We start from the raw sequence: 17919 nt of genomic DNA, 5'->3' as shown, positions 1-17919 counted from the left end.
AAATTTCTCTTTGTATTCAAGGGAACTAAATTATTTGTTGAATTTTACAAAATCTGTTGGCTTTCGCTTTTTCTGTTACTTAGTTTAAAACCACAGAGTCGTTTCAATATATACACTTGCATGGCCGGGAAGAGGGGGCGTCCTTAGCTGTCAATATACCATCACCTTGGGTCCTATATTGTAAACTACTGACATCTCCAAAATATAACTATATACATACTTGCCAGGCATGCAAAAGCAAATGCACACGACTAACTCACATTTGCTCTTAGGCGAATTCTTACCCAAGAAGCTCCAAATTCAAGGTTGACATCAAAACGGACAAGCGAGGGAATACATGTTTTACAAAAATCAAATTCCATTTGCAGTTGCAGCGTTGTTGTATGTCCACCACACGTTCCAGAAAGATACTTGTAAATGCAATGCCAAAGTCGTATTGATTCTATGGAAATTGCTGCAAACGCAGGCTAAGAGCTAGAAAAATCGATATACACGCGTCATCCATGTAACCCAAATTGAAGTCCATAATTTTAGGTCACGAGGTGAATCCACGCATACGTACACACTCACCAGGAAGCGAAGGACTTGGAGAATATTGACTTTCCTGCCTTTAATTTAAAATATCTTGTTTAGTTTAAGTGTTATTAACTTCTTCCAATTCGAGAGAGTATATCCCTTTGCATAAAAAACGTTAAGTTTTGGGGTTGTAACTGGTCGATATGAGGCTGCTTAAGTGCCGAAGGAAACATCCTTGAAATCATTTTATGGGGTGAACGTTGTGAGATGCAGTACGCTGGTAAGTAGCCATATTAACCCATTCATATTTTAGCCGAGAATATTCATTGACACACCATACGTACGAATGGATAAAAACAGTTCAGTTGATAATGTTTTATTACTGACAGTAGACATGAACTTTCCTTGACGGGGGTTGGGGTTGGGGGGGGGGGTGATATGCCGTCAATAAACATAGATTATTCACTAAACACGTTAGGACTTCAATTATTTTTAGTATGTAATATATTACGTTTCATTAGAAGCAATTGTCTTAGTTGTGTACAAGTCGCCTTTTATTTTTAGCTCTATCCAGGGTCAATAAGGGGGGCGGGGGGGGGGGGGGGCGAGCCCGTAAGCGGGCCCGGGCCGAGCAACAATTTTTAATTGTAAAAGTGAACATTTTTGTTTGAACAAGAACTAGGTGATCCTGAGTGTTTCTCACTCCAGGGCCCGTGATTTACAGTCCTGGCTCTATCCACGAAGGCGCCTATGGCTGCATTTCGCCTTTTAACTTTTTGATGTGAAACTGTGGCTTTCGCCATTTTTTGACATGGAGAATTTACATTAGGAAACCATTTTTGGTATAATTCCTACTTTACTAAAGACTACCTTGCAATATGAAAAAGAGAGAATGTTTGTTTTCGTAAGATTAACTAGGAAAGCCGTCCGCTTTTGTAAATTTAACATTTACTGCGCAATATAAACTGATATGATAATTACAGTATGATGTCATCAATAACACGTCACGTTTTACTCAGTCATTGGAATATCCTTGTCGTTTCCGATGCGAGTTGAATAACCTCGACTCGTTCGAAGAGGCTCTGGGGTAATAATAGTGATACTTCCCAAATTGGCAGTTTTAGGCAGACGAACGTACAACTAATTGTGCGAAAGTCAGATTCATGTAAATCGATAGGCATTGCAAATAACGCTACAATCAATGAAATGCCTGCACTTTAAATTTGAATATAATAAATGTAACGAAAACAAATTTAAGAACTCGTTCAGTTTCAATTGCCTCAAATTATTGTTTATGTTGATGTTAATGATGGTATGCTGTATATTCCTTTTGACGTCGATTGATTGATTGATTAGTTGGATTATAGTGGTGTGCGCACCTTGTGCATGTACCACTGTTAATGGTCGCACAGCGACCTGATAATTGATCCTGGGGCAAGGAAAAAGAGCCTCATCCCGCAGGCGTTTGTGTGTACAAGGTACACTGGTAATTATAGCCTTCAGCCGCGTGTCCTTTTGGTTCCCATTCTGATTGGAGGGCTGTTTCATGAGTGAGAATGGACCCACGCACTCATGATACTAAAATAAATTTTCTGTTTACCAATCACTGTGATGTCGACCAATGCAATTGTAACGTCAGTCGCGATTGGTTGGTGAAAATGACATCACACTGGGACACCGATTTTAGGCGGGTGGATATCGTTCCACATCTCCGCCCTTTGTACGAATATCCGGACGTGGGATGTGTAGGGGAGTTCCGGCATCAGACAACCCACCCGTACTTAGCCAAATTATGTCCAGTTGTTTGTAAATGGATCCTAACAACCAATATTGTGTGAGCCACCTGTGCAGTTGAGTCAAAGTCAAATGAGTCTGATAATTTTCCTAACTCCTAACAATTGAAATATTACTAGTACATAGTGTACATAGTGAGATGCCCTAACAATTTTGCTTTTCTAATTGTCTAAGCGACAAATAAAAGTTTAGTCACTGTTAGGTAATTGGGTTTAAATTTTGATGCAGGCAACTGAAACGATCAAGTCAGTTTTGTGTGGTTTTATCGAACTGGAAAACCAAGCCAAACTGGTCCCCTTAGATAAATGGCAATTTGTAGCCCTCAGAAGGGCTGTTATTTCTCCCCAGGCGGGAAGGTGCCTCGGCTAACTTCTTCCTCGTATATTGCTTCCGCTGTCCGTGTTTCCCTTCGTTTTCTGGCTGGAAAACCTTCGAATCCATGGAACACGCTTAAAACTTCGGCTGCTTCTATCAGTGTGTTCAGGGGATGTTGAGTGTAGGCAACGTTGAACCTTTTCTTGAGGATGTGACGTCCTGTGTGCCACTGCTGCGACGTGGGTTTTCTGTCCTTAAATGACCTCCAGGCTATAAATATAGTTGCTTTCATAAATTTTATATTTATAGCATGGAGGTCAATTAAGGACAGAAAACCCACGTCGCAGCAGTGGATGACGTTATTGTTACTTCATAAAGTTATTTCGTGATAAAAACCACTGGTTCGAGTGCAGTTCCAAAGGGTTATGGTTTATGTTAAAGACAAGATAGTAGATTTCGTGAAAATAAAGAGCTATAGTAACTTGTATCTAGTTTTAAAGGAAATATATATTTTATACTTGAACTTTGACAGTCCTCCACACCAAAAGTTTCATATTTTGCTACATAGGTTGAAAGTGAGTGTGAGTCTCATCCGATATGTAGTAATCATTTACATGTTAACAAATCTGGACAACTCATTACTGAGAAAATCATTTACATGTCAACAAATCTGGACAACTCATTACTGAGATTAATCATTTACATGTTAACAAATCTGGACAACTCATTACTGAGATTAATCATTTACAGGTTAACAAATCTGGACAACTCATTACTGAGATTAATCATTTACAGGTTAACAAATCTGGACAACTCATTACTGAGATTAATCAGTTACAGGTTAACAAATCTGGACAATTCATTACTGAGATTAATCATTTACATGTTAACAAATTTGCACAACTCATTACTGAGATGTAAGCGTTTACATGTTAACAAATCTGGACAAACCATTACTGAGATTAATCATTTACATGTTAATAAATCTGGACAACTCATTACTGAGATGTAAGCATTTACATGTTAACAAATTTGCACAACTCATTACTGAGATTAATCATTTACATGTTAACAAATCTGGACAACTCATTACTGAGATTAATCATTTACATGTTAACAAATTTGCACAACTCATTACTGAGATGTAAACATTTACATGTTAACAAATCTGGACAACTCATTACTGAGATTGATCATTTACATGTTAACAAATCTGGACAACTCATTACTGAGATTAATCATTTACATGTCAACAAATCTGGACAACTCATTACTGAGATAATCATTTACATGTTAACAAATCTGGACAACTCATTACTGAGATTAATCATTTACATGTCAACAAATCTGGACAACTCATTACTGAGATTAATCATTTACATGTTAACAAATCTGGACAACTCATTACTGAGATTAATCATTTACATGTTAACAAATCTGCACAACTCATTACTGAGATTAAGCATTTACATGTTAACAAATATGGACAATTCATTACTGAGATTAATCATTTACATGTTAACAAATCTGGACAACTTATTACTGAGATGTAAGCATTTACATGTTAACAAATCTGGACAACTCATTACTGAGATTAATCATTTACATATTAACAAATCTGCAGAACTCATTACTGAGATTAATCATTTACATGTTAACAAATCTGGACAACTTATTACTGAGATGTAAGCATTTACATGTTAACAAATCTGGACAACTCATTACTGAGATTAATCATTTACATGTTAACAAATCTGCACAACTCATTACTGAGATTAATCATTTACATTTTAACAAATCTGCACAACTCATTACTGAGATTAATCATTTACATGTTAACAAATCTGCACAACTCATTATTGAGATGTAAGCAATTACATGTTAACAAATCTGGACAACTCATTACTGAGATTAAGCATTTACATGTTAACAAATATGGACAATTCATTACTGAGATTAATCATTTACATGTTAACAAATCTGGACAACTCATTACTGAGATGTAAGCATTTACATGTTAACAAATCTGGACAACTCATTACTGAGATTAATCATTTACATTTTAACAAATCTGCACAACTCATTACTGAGATTAATCATTTACATTTTAACAAATCTGCACAACTCATTACTGAGATTAATCATTTACATGTTAACAGATCTGCACAACTCATTACTGAGATTAATCATTTACATGTTAACAAATCTGCACAACTCATTACTGAGATTAAGCATTTACATGTTAACAAATATGGACAATTCATTACTGAGATTAATCATTTACATGTTAACAAATCTGGACAACTTATTACTGAGATGTAAGCATTTACATGTTAACAAATCTGGACAACTCATTACTGAGATTAATCATTTACATGTTAACAAATCTGCACAACTCATTACTGAGATTAATCATTTACATTTTAACAAATCTGCACAACTCATTACTGAGATTAATCATTTACATGTTAACAGATCTGCACAACTCATTACTGAGATTAATCATTTAGATGTTAACAAATCTGCACAACTCATTACTGAGATTAAGCATTTACATGTTAACAAATATGGACAATTCATTACTGAGATTAATCATTTACATGTTAACAAATCTGGACAACTTATTACTGAGATGTAAGCATTTACATGTTAACAAATCTGGACAACTCATTACTGAGATTAATCATTTACATGTTAACAAATCTGCACAACTCATTACTGAGATTAATCATTTACATTTAACAAATCTGCACAACTCATTACTGAGATTAATCATTTACATGTTAACAAATCTGCACAACTCATTATTGAGATGTAAGCAATTACATGTTAACAAATCTGGACAACTCATTACTGAGATTAAGCATTTACATGTTAACAAATCTGGACAACTCATTACTGAGATTAATCATTTACATGTTAACAAATCTGCACAACTCATTACTGAGATTAATCATTTACATGTCAACAAATCTGGACAACTCATTACTGAGATTAATCATTTACATGTTAACAAATCTGGACAACTCATTACTGAGATTAATCATTTACATGTTAACAAATCTGCACAACTCATTACTGAGATTAAGCATTTACATGTTAACAAATATGGACAATTCATTACTGAGATTAATCATTTACATGTTAACAAATCTGGACAACTTATTACTGAGATGTAAGCATTTACATGTTAACAAATCTGGACAACTCATTACTGAGATTAATCATTTACATGTTAACAAATCTGCACAACTCATTACTGAGATTAATCATTTACATTTTAACAAATCTGCACAACTCATTACTGAGATTAATCATTTACATGTTAACAGATCTGCACAACTCATTACTGAGATTAATCATTTACGTGTTAACAAATCTGGACAACTCATTACTGAGATTAATCATTTACATGTTAACAAATCTGGACAACTCATTACTGAGATTAATCATTTACATGTTAACAAATCTACACAACTCATTACTGAGATGTAAGCATGTACATGTTAACAAATCTGGACAACTCATTACTGAGATTAATCATTTACATGTTAACAGATCTGCACAACTCATTACTGAGATTAATCATTTACATGTTAACAAATCTGGACAACTCATTACTGAGATTAATCATTTACATGTTAACAAATCTGGACAACTCATTACTGAGATTAATCATTTACATGTTAACAAATCTACACAACTCATTACTGAGATGTAAGCATTTACATGTTAACAGATCTGGACAACTCATTACTGAGATTAATCATTTACATGTTAACAAATCTACACAACGCATTACTGAGATATCAGAAGTTGAGTTTAACATAGGAAACACAGATTTGTGAATCAGAAACAATCAAGCCAGCTAGATAACTATGTTATCAAAATGTGTCCTGTGAACTCCGCAAGTTTATATATATATAGTTAGTTAGTTAGTTAGTTAGTTAGTTAGTTAGTAGGACTCTATGATCTGAAACTAAGTAATTGAAAAGAGCGAAACCCAACAGGTTTTGTAAAATTCAACAAATGATAATTTATTTCCCTAGAGTACAATGTAAACAAAAATGTTAAAAGAACGTACTGTATTGCAAATTTAAACCCAAAATAATCCTAGAAATTCTAACACAAGTCCTAATGGATAAAGTTATGAAACTAACTTTGGTGGTATTTCAGAATAAATCCAACGAATGGAAGTGTTGATGTGCTTGTGATGGCCTGTGTCGTAGTGATCTGCCAACAGTCGTTATTGAATAACGATAATACAATCCAAGAATACATTCTTTTTTGAATTTCATTATTAATCCAAGACTTTATTTCCAAGAATGTTATAGAATGAACAATATGTAACAATATGTATTTCCAAAGAAGAATAACTTGAATTAAATGATTTAAATAAATAAATGCCAGCTCAAGTGAAAAAGTGGACACATCAATAATACAACTGAATATGTTCAGATCGTAAAGCATGAATGAATATATCTCTAGGTAAGCAAGATTATATAGTCCTCTACTTGAACTCGGGTCACAAATTAGTATTTTGGAGGGAAGAAAACTATTATCTAATTTAATATTTCATTCAGGAAGGTTCCAAATGTTTTCAATATAAAGTCTTAATTATATTTAGAAGGTCTATCTCTAACATTATAATATAAAATGAGGTAAACAACAGGCAGACCCGGCATTTATGGGCAATTTCCAATTTCCAATATTAAATGTAAATTAAATATACATAACACCTCCTGTGATAAAGAAGAAGAAAGATTTATGCAATAAAGCTTTCTTTTAACTCTTAGTCAAATATACATACGATAAAAAAGATTTTTATAAATGTGATTGAAATATCCACTATTTTAATTCAGTCTTTTCTAATGGCCTAATCTGCCTAAAGAAACCATTTCCATGTGATACTGGACCGAACCACTCATGTCTATTGCGTAATTGCAGTACTCACAAGTTGCAGAGAGTTCTGATTCATGTCAATCGCTTGAAAGTATATAATGATCCTGCACTACGATAGTAGCACTCTCTGACACAACAGACAGAAAGAGGTCGCAGTGACCCATCGATTGCACCAGATGTGGAGAGAGAGAGAGAGAGAGAGAGAGAGAGAGAGAGATCCCTGGAAGAGGACCCCAGGAAGGGCCTATCTCGTAGATCAGACCAGCCAGAACTTTCGAGAGACCCATCTCGGGCATAGTTGCAAAACTATACGTGTGTGCACAACGTCGTTGAAAAAATGTACAAAGTTAAATGGAAGGTCTGTTCGAAACTTGGTAACCAGCGGAACAGTTGTATTAATTGTGGATTTTCATGTGAACATAAGTCTAAAACGATATTGCGAAAATCTATATATAAAAAGGTGAAGCTCCTAAAATGGCAATTTTAATATAGAAAATAAGGACGGGTTCATGATTAATAAATAGTCTAAACTCAACTGATACAGTGTCATATAATGCTGGTCTTTTTTTCCGCTATCTTCTGTTTTTCCATAACCTCGTTTTCTGAATACCCCTTGATATGACACTGGAAGATTTATATAATTGTGATTGAAATAATGACTATTTTTATTCCGTCTTTTCTAAAGACCGAATCTGTCAAAATAAACTACTTCCATTTGTACCACATGAACACCTTAAACTATTATGGAACTGAAAGCGCCATCCGTTTTTAGTGGGATTTATATTAGTTGACTGGAAATTTCAACATTTGGATGAAACTGACATTTTTTTCCTGGTTGCTTATGTATAGTGTACAATTACTGCAATTAACATTCATATGCATTTCTGGATTTAATATGTCGGATTCCATGCAGCAGAGAACGCTAATCTGATTAATGTTTTATCTTCTGAATACTGAAACTTGTATCTTTTGTCAGTTTATCCATGTTAAATTGTGAAACAAACTTATTTTGCATTTTAACAGCATGCTGACCATCTTTATAGAAGCATTTTGCATTATTAATAGATAAATTTAACAGTAGAAACACATCGTTTGTAGTGTGATGAGATGACTTTATTTTGTGATGAAATATTTTAAAATAATTTGGAGACCAAATTTTAGAACGGAGGGGGAATTATAGTAGGGACAGTTGGTATGATTTAACTGTTTTTGGCCGTCCATTTAGTACGTACGCATGCATGGGGGGTAACTCAAATGCATGCGCTTGCGTATGGGGGGGGGGGGCTACTGATAATGTACGTACGCATATGAAATGGGGTGGGGGTGAGACCTCGATAGTAATTTGTCTAATACGTAACCTGTTTGAGTGGGTCCAGTCGGTGTTTGAATTTTAGCGGACACTAGACAAACTGTTTAAAGTTACGCAGCTTATTTCTTTGAATGCAGCCAGACATTCAACGTCGGTGGACTATCTGTTTCATTAAACACGTTAATATTATTAATCCTTTATGGATTAAATATAGGCCGTTCTATAGAATTCGCGGGGGAGGGGGCGTCAAGCTTACGTATGCAGGTGGGGGTGTGTAAAAAGTAAGCATATGTACAGGGAGGGGGGAGGGGTCACGTTTTGACAGATTTTTGCATACGTACTAAATCGATGGCCCCTTTCCAGTTTTCAAGTCTTATACATAATCACATTGAATAGAATCCACATTTCATGAAATGTTATGCTCCTGCAGTCTAAAAATAAAAGCAGAATCACTACAGCACACTCACCCCATGACCTTGAGATATTAATCGTTTTATTTCACAGGTCTAGCTCTCTGGCCTTTAACTTTGGTGTTGTAAAAATAATCCATTAAATACATGTATCAAGCCCGAACAGTTTATTTGTTTGCTCTACTTGCTGATTCCCCCATGTAGCTACTACCATCTTGATATACAGCTAAAACAAATGATAAAGTCAACAAAAAGTATGCGACACCTTTGGAAATCTCTCTACTGCTGATTTACGATTCTCAAGCACCTATCTAACCATGTTTATTGCTCATAAGCCGAGTCAAATTGCAAAAAACAAAGATCCTGATCTGCCGAAGCATAAAGAACCTACATTTCAGGGTATATGTTGTTTGTTCTACAGATTACTCCTAACAAACTGCACGGACCCAGGTCTGTCGGCGCTTTATGCGACGGCAGATCTGGGTCTGTGCGGTTTCCAGTTGGAATAGTCTTATAAGTGAGTACAGTAGGTAAATGTGGAAAAGCAAATAAGTGTATTGATCAATATACATGACCAACCTAACTGAACTTTTACGCCAGGAAAGCCATTTTTGTCTTGATTGATTGATTGATGGGTTGATTGATTGATTATACGTTTGAATGGTTGGTTGGACCGGTTTGGTGATTGATTTATTGATTAAATAATTGACTTTATTATCTTAATTAGTAAAATGGTTGATGTAATAATGCGTGGCTGTCAGATATTTATTTAAGCCACGTGTGAATTTTTGGAACTGAATAAATATAACTTTATTGCCCCCATGTATGTTGGCGTTTTTGTTTTGTTAGTTTTGTTGTATCGCTGCATGGTCAATTACCAAAATATCTTAATGTACTAAATGTACTTAACTACAGTATTGGTCTTAACGCCACTTACCGTAATGATATGACACTTTCAGTACCTTAAGAAAAGACGGGATGGGGTGAGGTGGGGTGGGAAGGGTAACGTATATGGATGAAATATAATTTGTAGACAAGTGTTATTACCTTGACGAAATATTTGTTCATGTTTAGTTGTAATTTATCTTATCACTCAGGTATGTACTTATGAAACTCTGACATGTCCAAAGTAATCAGCAGGGTCATAAATCAAACGTGTATGGACACTTGATTAACACCAGTGTCTTCAAATATTGTAAAAGTGTCCCGTGTATGTGATGTGTAAAGATTTAATATTTAAAAGAAGGGCTCTGCAGAACACACTGTCGGGCCTTGTTCGGCCTTGTGAGGCTGTGCAGTCTTGAACACTGGATTTTACACACACACACACACACAAACATTGACTATTACTTAAACATGTACATTGATTTGTACAAAAACTTTAACACAATTTAATATTGCTTGCAAAAACCCTTTAAAACTCGCTTGACAAACTTTTAATGTTAACTTCAAAAACTGAAATATTAAATTGTCACCTCCGCCGCTCGTGATATCTCTCCTATTTTTCCTCCAAAATGTGAAACGAAAACTTCTTAAAAATTGCTTAACATTCTTCAATTACAACATATCACTTGTACATTGCATCACTTGCACATGACAACATATCTTAATTATAATACTGATTTAGTACAAAATCATGAATGCTCATATCGACTGAATACAGGTTCACTTACTCTACACAACGAATTTATTTGTAAACTCTGTAATGTTTACCAGTTTGTAAAATGGGAAGTCATTTTTATTAAGATATATATTTTTATATGAACTCTGGGCACATATTTTTGAATGCGACGCTTGTATTATGTATTTTGTGATATTCATCGCAATATCTGAGATAATTCTGGTTTCAACTTAGCAATCATATTTTCATTATATGTTTTATATATATATATATATATATATATATATATATATATATATATATATATATATATATATATGCAATGCCAGTAGCTGGTAAAGGAAAGTAACATTTCCATTGGTCAGAATGTTACCACGTGATCAAAATGAATAGCGTTTATTTCTGTATGAACTGTAAGGAGAACTACTTTTCAAAGAATACCCACTTGTATAAATAAAGTCACGTGTACAGCATAAGATAAACACTGCCAGTTAAGGCAGACACGAAGTAAGCATTAAAGAAAAACAACATTCTAACAAACAAACAAAATTATTGAAAACATTTGGCTTCCATTGGTTGAAGGACTGGTATTATGATGACCTTATTGCGATCAAGCTGGACATCCCAAGTGCTATAAATAGCTACATAACAGAAAAACCACAAACATGTATTACTACGTTTATTAAGGTTTCAGTTTTTTAATGTTGCAAACAAAATAATATAACAAATAATTAAAATTTCAATTATAAGAGTTTAACGTTGTTTTTTCTGAGTTTATCGTGGTATAAACCGTCAGTTGCCGACTCACACAGCAAATAACGCCCGAACTCTAACATGTTTTGTTTTTGGAAGGAAGAATAATTGCAATGTCAGTAGCTGGTAAAGGAAAGTAACATTTCCATTGGTCAGAATGTTACCACGTGATCAAAATGAATTGCGTTTATTTCTGTATGAACTGTAAGGGCAACTACTTTTCAAAGAACACCCACTTCTATAAATAGAGTCACGTGTACAGCATAAGATAAACGCTGCCAGTGAAAGCAGACACTAAGTAAAAATTAAAGGAAAAGAACATTCTAACAATTTAAAAAAAAATATAATTGAATAAATTTGGCTTCCATTGGTTGAAGGACTGGTATTATGATGACCTTATTACTTTCAAGCAGGACAATCCCATGTGCTATAAATAGCTTAAATAGCTACGTAATAGAAAACCCTAAACGTGTATTACTACGCTCAATTAAGATTTCTGTTTTTTAATGATGCAAACAAAATATCATAACGAATGATTGAAATTTCAATTATAAGAGTTTAATGTTGTTTTTATTCTCGGAGTTTATCGTGGTATAATCGGGCGTTATGTGCTGTGTGAGTCAGCAACTGACAGTTTATACCACGATAAACTCAGAAAAAACAACGTTAAACTCTTAAATATCCTGAAGAAAAGGGAAAGACCTGACTTTTAGAGCATTGTTTTATCGCGCCAAAAATATGTTATCGATTATATTAGTTGCAAATATTATCTTCAGGCAAACAAAAAATGTACCCCTCCCTCATTTTTCATAGCCCTGCTAAGTACTGAAATTGTTGATTAACTTGCATCTTGTGAATGTTTATAGTGAGCGACATTGATAGTTGCTGAAGTGGTTGAGAGAGGTTACTATATATGTGGTAGAAGTCTATAAAATACAGATATATCGATGCGTTTTTAACATATAATTTGCAACTGTGTAGGAAATTAACATATATAAATCTGTATTCCGTTCATAACATTACTTCTGTCCTTCTTTCTTTCTAATCTTGCTGACATCTCTCAATTAACAATGTAAAGACAAAAATCAATGGCTATATACTTTTAATTTCAGTACAAACTATATTGGGATGTGTAGTGCAGCTAAGGAGTAATAGTAAATACGTTTGGTGTTTATTTTATCGTCAGATAGCTGTAATGTGTGTTACGTGACCTGCCAACCCGGTCAAGGAGAATGCCTTGTCTTGGGCAATGGCGAATCGAAGGTTTTACGGGGTTCTGCCCTATATCCATACTTCCTTAAAAGTTGAACGCGAAACAACCGAAACGTTTCCTGGATTCAATTTTCTCTGTTGGATGCGAGATTTGTCTTCTAGGCCCCAACAGTGGATTCTGTCCCACAGAAACCTTTGCAGCTTGTTTACGCACCCACTCTACCCCCACCTAAACGATACCGTGTTACAAAGTACAATTGTCTGATCTGAAGACAAATATTAATGCTATTAAACTGTTTTAACCCAACATAAACATCTTGAGGATTTCTGACTTAAAAGTATGTAAATAATTGAGTTTTGATAGTAGAGTGGCTGACCTGTCTGAGTACTGAACCCGCGACATTTCATTTACGAGTCAGACGCTCTACCAGCTGGGGACATCCTATTGTTGTTAGCAAGCCATTAACGGTTGTTCGCATTATATCACGTTTATGTGGCTATACAGTAATTGTGGAATGTATATTGTTTTGAACTAGATGAGTCAAAACACAGTGTGAAAAGCAATGTTTGGGAGAGAGAGAGAGAGATAGAGAGAGAGAGAGGGAGAGGGAGGGAGGGATGAATGCTCTAGAATTTTTTATTAAACGTTACCATGAATGTGATACTGTCAGCTTTTCGCTCTCCATGCTATCGTAAAAGCATGGATAGTAGTGGATCTGTAATCGAAATTTAACAGTCTTGTTGAATGGAGTGGAAATATTTTGTTCTGACATACCTGGTAATTGTCGTTCTCCTTGCCATAGTAAAAGCATGTATAGTAGTGGATATGTGATCGAAATTTAACAGTCTCGTGGATTTGATTGGAACTACTTTGTTCTGACCTACCAGGTGATTCTACATTGTGCGGATATAGAAAAAGCGGAAGTTTTGATGAGTAGAGATTTGATTAAACGAACAAGTGATGTGGTAATCAATATGGAAATTCTCTTTGAAGCTTTGCTTTCACACGATCATGCAATTTGTAATAAAAATTATTTCCTTATCTAATACATACTTAATAGATGACTTCACTTTTAGGAATGAAATTTATTCATTCAGCTTCCTCTTGCCATTCTTTTTTTGGGCAAAACGTTTGTTTATTATAACTCTTGTGAAATTGATTTTCTGTTGTGATTTGAATTTGAGTTTTTTCTCTCACTTTAAGAATTTAGACTTTGTATCATTCCAATGGCAAAAGCTCATTTCCTCATTGCCATCTAACCAATCTAGACGTCATGTCATTGGTTGGTATGATTAGTAGGCAGATGTTTTATCTGAAGGTCAATCAATAGTACAGGTCAGTATAATTTGCGGTAGCTTACCTCGAGTTGAGACGCATTTAAAAAAATAAATTTAAAAAAATGAAAATCCTTTTGGTTTGATTAAAATGAAGGTGCATTTTTCATTTGGAGGTGGTCATTTGAAAGGTAAATATTCAGACTAGAGTAAATATTCAGACTAGCGTAAATATTCACACCAGTGTAAATATTCATTTCAGTGCTGCTTTTTTTCTTTCTTCAGAAACAGACACGACGATATGTCGATGTGGTATTTTGTGTTTTGTTTAAAAAGATATTAATATTGACATTAGTGACAAGAATATTTCAACAGCCTGTATGATGAAAACACAATCGTAAGACCGAATCTTAATCATGGATATTTATGTCTAGGAATTCTTCTTTTTCAAACCCCACCGGAGCCTCTAGAACACCTGATTTTTCACAGAACAGTGAAACCTGTAAAATAGTTACTGAACAGTGTTTAAATTATCCCTGTTGGACAAAATACTTTCATTGGAAATGTATGCAGTGATACTTTCCTCACTATAAACGCCTAACTTGATTGTCATGACATTTGTTGTGTATAACATAATAAATTGTTTGAGTTAAAGTTTATATAGGTGCGGATTTCACGAGTGGACGTGATTTTGGTTCTGTTTAATTCACGATTGGACATGATTTTGGTTCTATGTAATTCACGATTGGATATAATCTTAGTTCTGTCCAATTCACGATCGGACATGATCTTAGTTCTGTGCAATTTACGATTGAACAGGATCTTCGTTCTGTGTAATTGACGATTGGACATGATCTTAGTTGTGTGCAATTCACGACTGGACATGATCTTAATTATGTGCATTTCACGATTGGACTTGATTTTAGTTCTATGAAATTCATGATTGGACATGATCTTAGCTGTGTACAATTCACGACTGGACATGATCTTAATTATGTGCAATTGACGATTGGACACGATCTTAGTTGTGTACAATTCACGATTGGACATGATCTTATTTCTGTGCAATTTACGATTGAACAGGATCTTAGTTTAGTGCAATTCACGATTGGACATGATATTCTGTTCATTTTACGATTGAACACGATCTTAGTTATGTGTAATTGACGATTGGACATGATCTTAGTTGTGTGCAATTCACGATTGGACTTGATCTTAGTTCTATGCAATTCACGACAGGATATGATAATTCTGTGCAATTCACGATCGGGCTTGATCTTAGTTTTATGTAATTCACGATTGGACATGACCTTAGTTCTATGTAATTCACGATTGGACATGACCTTAGTTCTGTGGAATTCACGATTGCACATGATCTTAGTTATACGTAATTCACGACTGGACATGACCATAGTTCTGTGCAATTCACGATCGGACTTGATCTTAGTTCTATGTAATTCCCGATTTGACATGACCTTAGTTCTGTGCAATTCACGATTGGACTTGATCTTAGTTCTATATAATTCACGATTGGACATGACCTTAGTTCTGTGCAATTCACGATTGGACATGACCTTAGTTCTGTGCAATATACGATCGGACTTGATCTTAGTTCTATGTAATTCACGATTCAACATGATCTTAGTTCTGTGCAATTCACGATTGCACATGATCTTAGTTCTGTGCAATTCACGATTGCACATGATCTTAGTTATGTGCAATTCACGATCGGACTTGGTCTTAGTTCTATGTAATTCACGATTGGACATGACCTTAGCTCTGTTCACTTCACGATTGGACAAGACCTTAGTTCTGTGCAATTCACGATCGGACTTGATCTTAGTTATATGTAATTCACGACTGGACATGACCCTTAGTTCTGTGCAATTCACAATTGGACTTGATCTTAGTTCTATGTAATTCACGATTGGACATGACCTTAGTTCTGTTCACTTCACGATTGGACAAGACCTTAGTTCTGTGCAATTCACGATCGGACTTGATCTTAGTTATATGTAATTCACGACTGGACATGACCCTTAGTTCTGTGCAATTCACAATTGGACTTGATCTTAGTTCTATGTAATTCACGATTGGACATTGACATTAGTTCTGTGCAATTCACGATTGGACATGACCTTAGTTCTGTGCAATTCACGATTGCACATGATCTTAGTTCTTTGCCATTCACGATTGGACATGATCTTAGTTCTGTGCAATTTACATTTGAGCACGATCTTATTTATATGCAATTCACGATTGCACATGATCTTAGTTCTGTGCAATTCACGATTGCACATGATCTTAGTTCTGTGCAATTCGCGATTGCACATGATCTTAGTTCTGTGCAATTCACGATTGCACATGATCTTAGTTCTGTGCAATATACACTTGAACACGATCTTAGTTATATGCAATTCACGATTGGACATGATGTTAGTTATGTGCAATTCACGATTGGACATAATCTTAGTTTAGTACAATTTACGATAGGACATGCTCTTGGTTCTATGCAAATGACGCTTGACATGTTGGTAATATTAATCTTAACTTTTAGTCAATCAAAATGTGCTTTACTGGCTTGATGAAGCATTATTTCATAATTAAATCTGATTGTTTGCAAACGTCTGATTGTCTGGGAATAGAGAATGTATATGCCGTTCAGTGGTTTTTAGGCAGTTTGTTTTTGACAACATTATTTTCTCATTCGAATACGTTCGCCTATCGCATTAACGTTTGGAATAGAAGCATGCGACATTCCGAATCCAGCTCTACTAAAAAGACGAAAATTTGTCTTTCTGCTTTTCTGTCTGTACCAAGACTCAGATCAAGGATATTTTGCCTATAAAGTCTCTTAATTTTGTGTGTTAGTACTAAACTTTCCGGTTTGTCCGAATCCTAAGAAATAAAATGTCAGCATAAAATATCTACATATATTGACTGACGGTGAAATTCTTGCCATAGGTAACCATGCGTTTTATTTTGTTGAATATTTTTATTTGAGAGGCTGCGCTGTAAACAAAGCTGACTACTGTGAGTCATATATTTCACTTTTTGACCAGCAACAATGCTACATTACTCACTGTGCACTGTCGCCAAAAATACAAAAAAACAAAAAAAACAATTTCCTTTGAATTGAAACCATAAATGCCTAAATGTAGCTAGTTCAGTAAAACAAAATACCCCTCTCAATGGCAGAACCACATTCGTGTGTACTGACCCATGTGTAATAGTTGTGTCCCCAGTCCAACATTTAAAGGGAAATAATTCTTGCTCATTAGCTCCCTTGCCACCGACTGGTACCATCAGTTTTAACCTTTCGCTCTAGTGCAGACAAATTCGTATGATATACCTCTAGAAACTCCTCCCAATCTGCACGTGATTTTCAGCCACCTCCTCCCCTCCCCAGAAGTTTGGACGTTTACTGTGTAATTAGAATTCTACTGCAGGTGGTATACGCATTATTTTTCGGGACCAATATTTTACTGAATTTTATTCTTGGTCTTTGTTTATTCTGACCATATGCTCCATCACGCTATCATTGCTCCTGAGTGTGATTCATATTTTCACACACCCAGTGTATTGTTTGCTCACTCGGTTAGTAATGGGTGTTGCTTTAGGGACTTATTAACACGCTGCGCTGTTAATTTATCCATTGTTTGTTTTTGTTTCTTTTAGTGGAACATAACGACGAGGTGTTCAAAATTTAAGAAGTTCAAGACCCATGAAGAAACTCGTGAATTGTGTCTTGCTTGCACCAAGTGCACTTTGTCGCCGCCATGTAGTGTTTGTGCCGACGTTTTTTGAGGTCC

The 17919-nt window shown here is 35.0% G+C and overlaps 1 protein-coding gene across 1 annotated transcript in view; it reads left to right on the top strand.

Annotated features, from left to right (window-relative positions):
- Positions 1 to 578: 578 nt before the first annotated feature.
- Positions 579 to 17919, top strand: part of LOC149795179 (beta-1,3-galactosyl-O-glycosyl-glycoprotein beta-1,6-N-acetylglucosaminyltransferase-like) — a 36322-nt gene continuing 18981 nt past the window's right edge. The window contains exon 1 of the mRNA XM_089964049.1: positions 579 to 796. The gene's annotated coding sequence lies outside the window, so the exon portion shown is untranslated. The remainder of the gene's footprint in view (positions 797 to 17919) is intronic.

Source organism: Sinohyriopsis cumingii, chromosome 7 (genome assembly GCF_028554795.1).
Source record: "Sinohyriopsis cumingii isolate HCF-2022 chromosome 7, ASM2855479v2, whole genome shotgun sequence".
Lineage (NCBI taxonomy): Eukaryota > Metazoa > Mollusca > Bivalvia > Unionida > Unionidae > Sinohyriopsis > Sinohyriopsis cumingii.
The sequence above is the reverse complement of the archived record's forward strand: the minus strand, read 5'-3'. Positions and strand labels throughout refer to the sequence as shown.